Genomic DNA, 8,289 nt, shown 5'->3' with positions numbered 1-8,289 from the left:
CATACATTTTAAAGACATTTTCAATGAAACGAATCCAATTACAAAGAAGACTAAGGCAAGTATAAACCTATGGGACTACATCAAATTAAAAAGCTTCTGCACAGCAAAAGAAACCACTACCCAAACCAAGAGGCCCCTCACAGAATGGGAGAAGATCTTTACATGCCATACATCAGATAAGAGTTTAATAACCAACATATATAAAGAGCTTGCCAGACTCAACAACAAGACAACAAATAACCCCATCCAAAAATGGGGGGAGGACTTGGACAGAATATTCACCACAGAAGAGATCCAAAAGGCTGAGAAACACATGAAAAAATGCTCCAAGTCTCTGACTGTCAGAGAAATGCAAATCAAGACAGCAATGAGATATCACTTCACTCCTGTGAGAATGTCATACATCAGAAATGGTAACATCAGCAAATGTTGGAGAGGGTGTGGGGTCAAAGGAACCCTCCTGCACTGCTGGTGGGAATGTCAATTGGTCCAACCTCTGTGGAGAACAGTCTGGAGAACTCTCAGAAGGCTAGAAATGGACCTACCCTATGATCCTGCAATTCCTCTCCTGGGGATATATCCTAAGGAACCCAACACACCCATCCAAAAAGATCTGTGTACACATATGGTCTTGGCAGCACAATTTGTAATAGCCAAAACCTGGAAGCAACCCAGGTGTCCAACAACAGATGAGTGGCTGAGCAAGTTGTGGTCTATATACACAATGGAATACTACTCAGCTGTAAAAAATGGTGACTTCATTGTTTTCAGTCAATCTTGGATGGACCTTGAAAAAATCATGTTGAGTGAAATAAGTCAGAAACAGAAGGATGAATATGGGATGATCTCACTCTCAGGAAGAAGTTGAAACACAAGATCAGAAAAGAAAACACAAGTAGAACCTGAAATGGAATTGGCATATTGCACCCAAGTAAAAGACTCTGGCGTGGGTGGGTGTGGAGAATACAGGTCCATGAAGGATGATAAATGACATAGTGGGGGTTGTATTGTTAAATGGGAAACTGGGGAATGTTATGCATTTACAAACTATTGTATTTACTGTTGAATGTAAAACAGTAATTCCCCAATAAAGAAATAATAAATAAAAATAAAATAAAATCAGCAAGGGGGGGCCAGGTGGTGGCTCACCTGGTTAGGTGCACGTGCTGCAGAGCGTGGAACCTGAGTTTCCCCACCTGCAGGGGGGAGAGCTTCACAAGTGATGGAGCAGGGCTGCAGGTGTGTCTGTCTCTCTCTTTATTCCCCAATTTATCTCTGTCTCTATTAATAATAAATACATAAATTTTTAGAAATAAATAAAATCAGCAAGGAGGGCTGGTGAAATGCCTCACTTGGACAATGTGTGGCTTTGTCATGCATATAACCCCACAACGCTGAGGAAAGCTTCAGTGCTGTGCTGTGGTTTCTCTCTCTCTCTCTGCCTGTCTCTATTGAAATAATAATAAAATCAGCAAAGAAACAAGATGAGACGCATCATTTGGAACAAAAATGGACAGAGCTGGAGATGACTGCTAAGCTTGTGAGAAGTGAGAGGCAAACTCGACAGCCCTGCTCGTGGGGACTTACGTGAGCAGAGCACACACATCGACGACAGAAAGCCACGCAGACCGTCTCTTAGAGCTTGTGAGTTTTAACTAGAGGGGGTAGGCACAGGACAGTGGTGGAGGGTGTGGGACCATATACCCTTGACTTCTTATCATCCTGTAACCCACCCTTAAATCAATAGCAATAAAAACTAGCAACATAATAAGCAACATCACTCAGCAAGGAACAGGAGCCTCCCAGTAGCAGCCCCAACACACCCAGGAGCGCCAGGCCCGGAGACCTGAGTAGCCAGCCCCTCAGCTGTCATTCTCACCCACTTGCTCGGTCGGGGTCCCCAGACCACCACACGGCAGAAACACCCCCACAGCACTGTGCAGACCCAGAAGCCCACCCAGACCCGACTCTGACCTGCCGGTGCTGCTGGTCGAGGCTGCAGACGCGTCAGGGAGGCCCCGCAGCTGGATGCCCTGGTGGATGCTCAGTCCCGCAGCTCACAAGACCCTCAGCGGTGCAGGTGGCCCAGGAGGGACGTTCTGAGTCTCTCAGACTGCAGGCTCCTGGGGCAAGGCCGCCTCTCACCCTGCCATGTGTCTGTGTCCTGGGAGCAGGTCCTCCTGGGGGCAGCTGTTTCAGAGCCCTCTGTGCTAAAGCAGACCAGAGCCTTGCCTCCCTCTCCTGGGAAAGATCCCGGAAGCTGATACCAGTCAGAGAACCCCACTCACCTCCCAATTCCAAACACCTGGACTCCTGACCTGGCGTTCCAATGTCCCCGGGGTGCAGGAGCAGTGGGTGTAAGGTGGGTGGGGGCTTGTGTTCTTAACCCTGCAGCTGCTCAGAAGCCAGCCTGTCTGCTTCCTGGTGAGTCTTTTGCAGAACCTGTTGCTGTCTCCACAGCCCAATGACACCTACCAGCTCTATCTCATCAGGCACTTTGCCCCACTGTCACAAAAGGAAGCAGTACATCCAGCCCAGAATCACTTCATGGAGAAACTTCTTAGTCTGAGGCATTTGGCGGTAGCATTTTTGAAAGTCTGTTGAGTTTCTGAGGATTTTTCTTCAATCTTATTGTCTTATCCATTCTCCCCTAGTGTCAGCTCTGACACACAGCAGAGAAACAATAAATATTTGTTGAATAACAGTGAAAGATAGTTTCTAAAGGATGTTAATTTCTCTGTCTTAATCCAAAACACTGCTCAGCTCTGGTTTATGGTGGTGCAGGGGATTGAACCTGGGACTTTGGAGCCTCAGGCATGAGAGTCTCTTTGCATAACCATTATGCTAACGAAGCCCACCCCACCTTCCCCCCCACCCCATACTGAGTGGTTTTCTGTATGTGGGAAATGGGAGCTTCTGATACAAACTGGTAAAGCCATTTCTAAACTTCCTGTTTGCGATGAAATTCCTTTCTGCACGTTAGATTGCCTGTGCTATGTCTATGATTATTTTTTTCTTTTCTTGGCTTAACTGAACAACCCCCAACAGCTATTAGTGATTTAATTATCACTCTAGTACCCATTCATTCAGATATTAAAAGAGCACAAACAGACCAGTTTAACCACAGCCCCCCACATGCATGTCTATAGAACCACATGTGAATCCTGTTGGCTCACACCAAACAGATTTCTTTGTATTGAAATAAATACATTTCTAAGTAATGTTTTTAATTTGAAGAGGACTTTAATTTTTCTTATTTCTTTATTGGGGAATTACTGTTTTACATTCAACAGTAAATACAATAGTTTGTAAATGCATAACATTCCCCAGTTTCCCATTTAACAATACAACCCCCACTATGTCATTTATCATCCTTCATGGACCTGTATTCTCCACACCCACCCACCCCCAGAGTCTTTTACTTGGGTGCAATATGCCAATTCCATTTCAGGTTCTACTTGTGTTTTCTTTTCTGATCTTGTGTTTCAACTTCTTCCTGAGAGTGAGATCATCCCATATTCATCCTTCTGTTTCTGACTTATTTCACTCAACATGATTTTTTCAAGGTCCATCCAAGATCGGCTGAAAACGGTGAAGTCACCCTTTTTTACAGCTGAGTAGTATTCCATTGTGTATATAGACCACAACTTGCTCAGCCACTCATCTGTTGTTGGACACCTGGGTTGCTTCCAGGTTTTGGCTATTACAAATTGTGCTGCCAGGAACATATGTGTACACAGATCTTTTTGGATGGGTGTGTTGGGTTCCTTAGGATATATCCCCAGGAGAGGAATTGCAGGATCATAGGGTAGGTCCATTTCTAGCCTTCTGAGAGTTCTCCAGACTGTTCTCCACAGAGGTTGGACCAATTGACATTCCCAGCAGCAGTGCAGGAGGGTTCCTTTGACCCCACACCCTCTCCAGCATTTGCTGCTGTTACCATTTCTGATGTATGACATTCTCACAGGAGTGAAGTGTTATCTCATTGCTGTCTTGATTTGCATTTCTCTGACAATCAGAGACTTGGAGCATTTTTTCATGTGTTTCTCAGCCTTTTGGATCTCTTCTGTGGTGAATATTCTGTCCAAGTCCTCCCCCCATCTTTGGATGGGGTTATTTGTTGTCTTGTTGTTGAGTCTGGCAAGCTCTTTATATATGTTGGTCATTAAACTCTTATCTGATGCATGGCATGTAAAGATCTCCCATTCTGTGAGGGGTCTCTTGGTTTGGGTAGTGTTTTCTTTTACTGTGAAGAAGCTTTTTAATTTGATGTGAGGACTTTAATTTTAATTTGACTAACAGCCTGTGAAATCTAACCGAGTCTCACCCTTCTCCAACTCTCAAGGCAGGGGACAGATGTGAGGTGAGTTCATCCCAAGAAGCACGGCACCTAGAGTTTAGATCACACCGGGTGGCAAACAGCCTCCAGAACTAGGGGAGTAAACAAGCACATCCACATATTCGGAGGGCAGGAGCAGTCGCTGAAAAGGTCAGCATAAGACAAGTAACTGGCCACCGTGTTGTCTATGAGCTCACTTCAAACACTAGGCCGGCTCTCCCCAGCCGCTCCAGGGATGGCTGACGGTGGCAGCCATGACTCAGTTTACCATAGTCCCCCTTGATGCAGTTTCACTGCCTATGGTTTCAGAGCCTCAAAGTCACTGATGTGGGGATTCAACTTCCGGAGGCGGAGCTATGAGCAGCAGATCGCTTTCTCTCCTCTCCTCTCCTCTCCTCTCCTCTCCTCTCCTCTCCCGGATCAACTAGGAATACCAAAGGAGACCAGCCTGGACTGAAACAAGACAGGACTAGAATGACCACAGGAACCCAGTAAATCACCCGTGAGTACAAACACGCATGGCTGGTGACAGAGAGGAGAGAGGGGCCTAAGGAGAGATTAAGTGACTGCTAACAGTTCAGCAGTTTATCAGTGGAGACACCACCTCCAGTCTGCTCCACAACAAGGGGACAGCTGAAGGGAGGAGAGGACTCCCCAGAGACTCACCAAGTGCAACTCTGAGTCTCCATTGCTACTACCCTCAGAATCTGGAGCAGCGACAGGGAGGGACACCAGGGGACAGAGATCTAACCGGGAAACTCAGGAGAAGACCTATACTTTGGTGGCATAGCTGAGGGGCTGTGAAAGTCTCTTTCCATAACCACTGGATTATCTCTGCCACACCCTGCTTTATCTCTTGGTCAGGAGTCAGTGATTAAGCTGAAACCCATTGATAGTTTAAAAGCCCTCAGGCTCCCATAGCCTACAGGGAAGAATAAAAAAAAAGAGGCTTTTAAACCACTGAGCTCCAACTCAGAGATTTAAATACTATTGAAACAACTGTTAACTTCCACCACTGTGAACCCTTTAATTAACTTACTTAGACACAAGTCAATCCAGGCAATACTGATCAATAATTTGAAAAGTACTGATAAAGGGAACTCATAACATAATATATAAAATGGTTAAAACAACAAGAAGAAATATTGGAGAATCGAACCAGGACAAGAGCCCAGCTAAAAGTCCTCCAGAAGGTGAAGCACAAAACAACATCCAAACATTAGGAAATAATAACAGGAGTGAGTAAAGAATTTGAAAAAATTATAATCAGAAATACAGGAACAACAAATGAGAATATGGAAGAAAATACTAATTATCTCATGGTTATTAGAGAGCTGAAAGCTGAAATCGCTGAGCTAAGAATGCAACTATCTGAACAAGCTAAAACAGTATCAGAACAGGGTAACAAAATAGATGAACTCCAGAAAACAGTAGAGGGCAGAGAGAATAGAATCTATGAGGCTGAAAACAGAATTAGCAAGATTGAGGATGAATTAGAGACAACTAAAAAAGAAGTAAAATCTCTCAAAAAGAGATTAAGAGATGCTGAAAACAACAACAGAGACCTATGGGATGACTTCAAAAGAAACAATATACGCATTATTGGCTTACCAGAGGAAGAAAGAGAAGGAGAAGAAGAAAGCATTCTCCAGGCCATAATAGCTGAAAATTTCTCTAGTCTAGACAACACCAAAGACATAAGGATTCAAGAAGCCCAGAGGGTCCCAAACAGAATTAACCCAGACCTAAAGACACCAAGACATATCATACTTAGAATGGAAAGGAATAAGGATAAAGAAATGATCCTGAAGGCTGCAAGAGAAAAACAAAGAGTCACCTACAAAGGAAAACCCATAAGATTAGCAACAGACTTATCCATACAAACACTACAGGCCAGAAGAGAATGGCAAGATATCTATCGAGTGCTCAATGAGAAAGGCTTTCAGCCAAGAATACTATATCCTGCTAGACTGTCATTCAGACTAGATGGAGGCATCCAAAACTTCTCAGACAAGCAACAGTTGAAGGAATCAACTATCACCAAGCCTGCCCTGAAAGAAGTTCTGAAAGGTCTCCTATAAACGAGACCACCACAAATAGGACATATATCAAAACACTCTAAAACTCTACAAGAATGGCGTTAAAATATCTTCAATCTTTGATATCAATAAATGTGAATGGCCTGAATTCACCTATTAAAAGACACAGAGTAGGAAGATGGATCAGAAAACACAACCCAACAATATGCTGTCTACAGGAAACCCACCTAACTCAACAAGACAAACACAGACTTAAAGTGAAAGGATGGAAAGCAATGGCCCACAAAAAAGGGCAGGAACAGCTATTCTCATATCTGACATGATAGACTTTAAAATAGATAAGATTAAAAAAGATAGGAATAGACACTACTTAATGCTCAGAGGATCAGTCAATCAAGAGGGCTTAACAATTATTAACATCTATGCACCCAATGAGAAGCCATCTAAATACATCAAACTTCTACTGAAAGAGCTACAGCAATATATTAATAGTAACACAATCATAGTAGGGGACTTCAACACCCCTCTCTCTCAACTTGACAGATCAACCAGGCAGAAAATCAATAAAGACATAAAGGAGCTAAATGAAGAGATAGATAAACTAGAACTATTGGACATTTTCAGAGTCATTCATCCCAAGAAACTGGAATACACATTTTACTCCAATCCACATGGGTCATTCTCAAGGATAGACCATATATTAGGCCACAAAGACAGCATCAGCCAATTCAAGAGCATTGAAATCATCCCAAGCCTCTTCTCAGACCACAGTGGAATTAAATTAACACTTAAAAATCAACAAAAGATTAGTAACAGTCCCAAAATGTGGAAGCTCAACAGTACACTTCTTAACAACTTCTGGGTCAAAGAGGAAATCAAGGAAGAAATCAAAATGTTTCAAGAGTTCAATGAAAATGAAGACACAAGCTATCAAAATATTTGGGACACAGCTAAAGCAGTCCTAAGAGGGAAGTTCATAGCTATACAAGCACACATTAGGAAACAAGAAAAGGCACAAATAAACTGCCTGACTGCACATCTTAAAGACCTAGAAGAAGAACAACAAAGGAACCCTAAAGCAACCAGAAGGACAGAAATCACTAAAGTTAGGGCAGAAATAAATAACATTGAGAATAGGCAAACCATACAAAAGATCAACGAAAGTAAATGTTGGTTCTTCGAAAGAGTAAACAAAATCGACAAAACTTTAGCCAGACTCACAAAACAAAAAAAAGGAGAAGACCCAAATAAATTGGATAGTAAATGAAAGAGGAGATATCACAACAGACACTGCAGAAATTCAACATATCATGCAAGGCTTCTATGAACAACTATATGCCACTAAGCTAGAGAACCTGGAAGAAATGGACGATTTCCTAGATACCTACCAACTTCCAAAACTAAGTCAAGAGGAAGTGGATAACATGAACAGGCCCATCACAGCTAATGAAATTGAAACAGTTATCAAAAATCTCCCCAAAAATAAAAGTCCTGGGCCATATGGTTTTACAAATGAATTCTACAAAACCTTCAAAGAAGAACTAATACCTCTACTTTTAAAAGTCTGCCAGAAGATTGAAGACACTGGAATACTCCCTGCCAGCTTCTATGAAGCCAACATCACCCTGATACCAAAAGCACACAGGGACACAAACAAAAAAGAAAACTACAGACCAATATCTCTGATGAACACAGATGCGAAAATATTAAACAAAATTCTAGCCAACCGGATACAGCAGTATATCAAAAAGATTGTTCATCATGACCAAGTGGGGTTTATCCCAGGCATGCAAGGTTGGTTTAATATGCGTAAATCAATCAATGTGATCCACCACATCAACAAAAGCAAGACCAAAAACCACATGGTCCTATCAATAGATGCAGAGAAAGCCTTTGACAAAATACAATATC

The sequence above is a fragment of the Erinaceus europaeus genome, chromosome 8, assembly GCF_950295315.1.
Source record: "Erinaceus europaeus chromosome 8, mEriEur2.1, whole genome shotgun sequence".
Classification (NCBI taxonomy): domain Eukaryota; kingdom Metazoa; phylum Chordata; class Mammalia; order Eulipotyphla; family Erinaceidae; genus Erinaceus; species Erinaceus europaeus.
The sequence above is the reverse complement of the archived record's forward strand: the minus strand, read 5'-3'. Positions refer to the sequence as shown.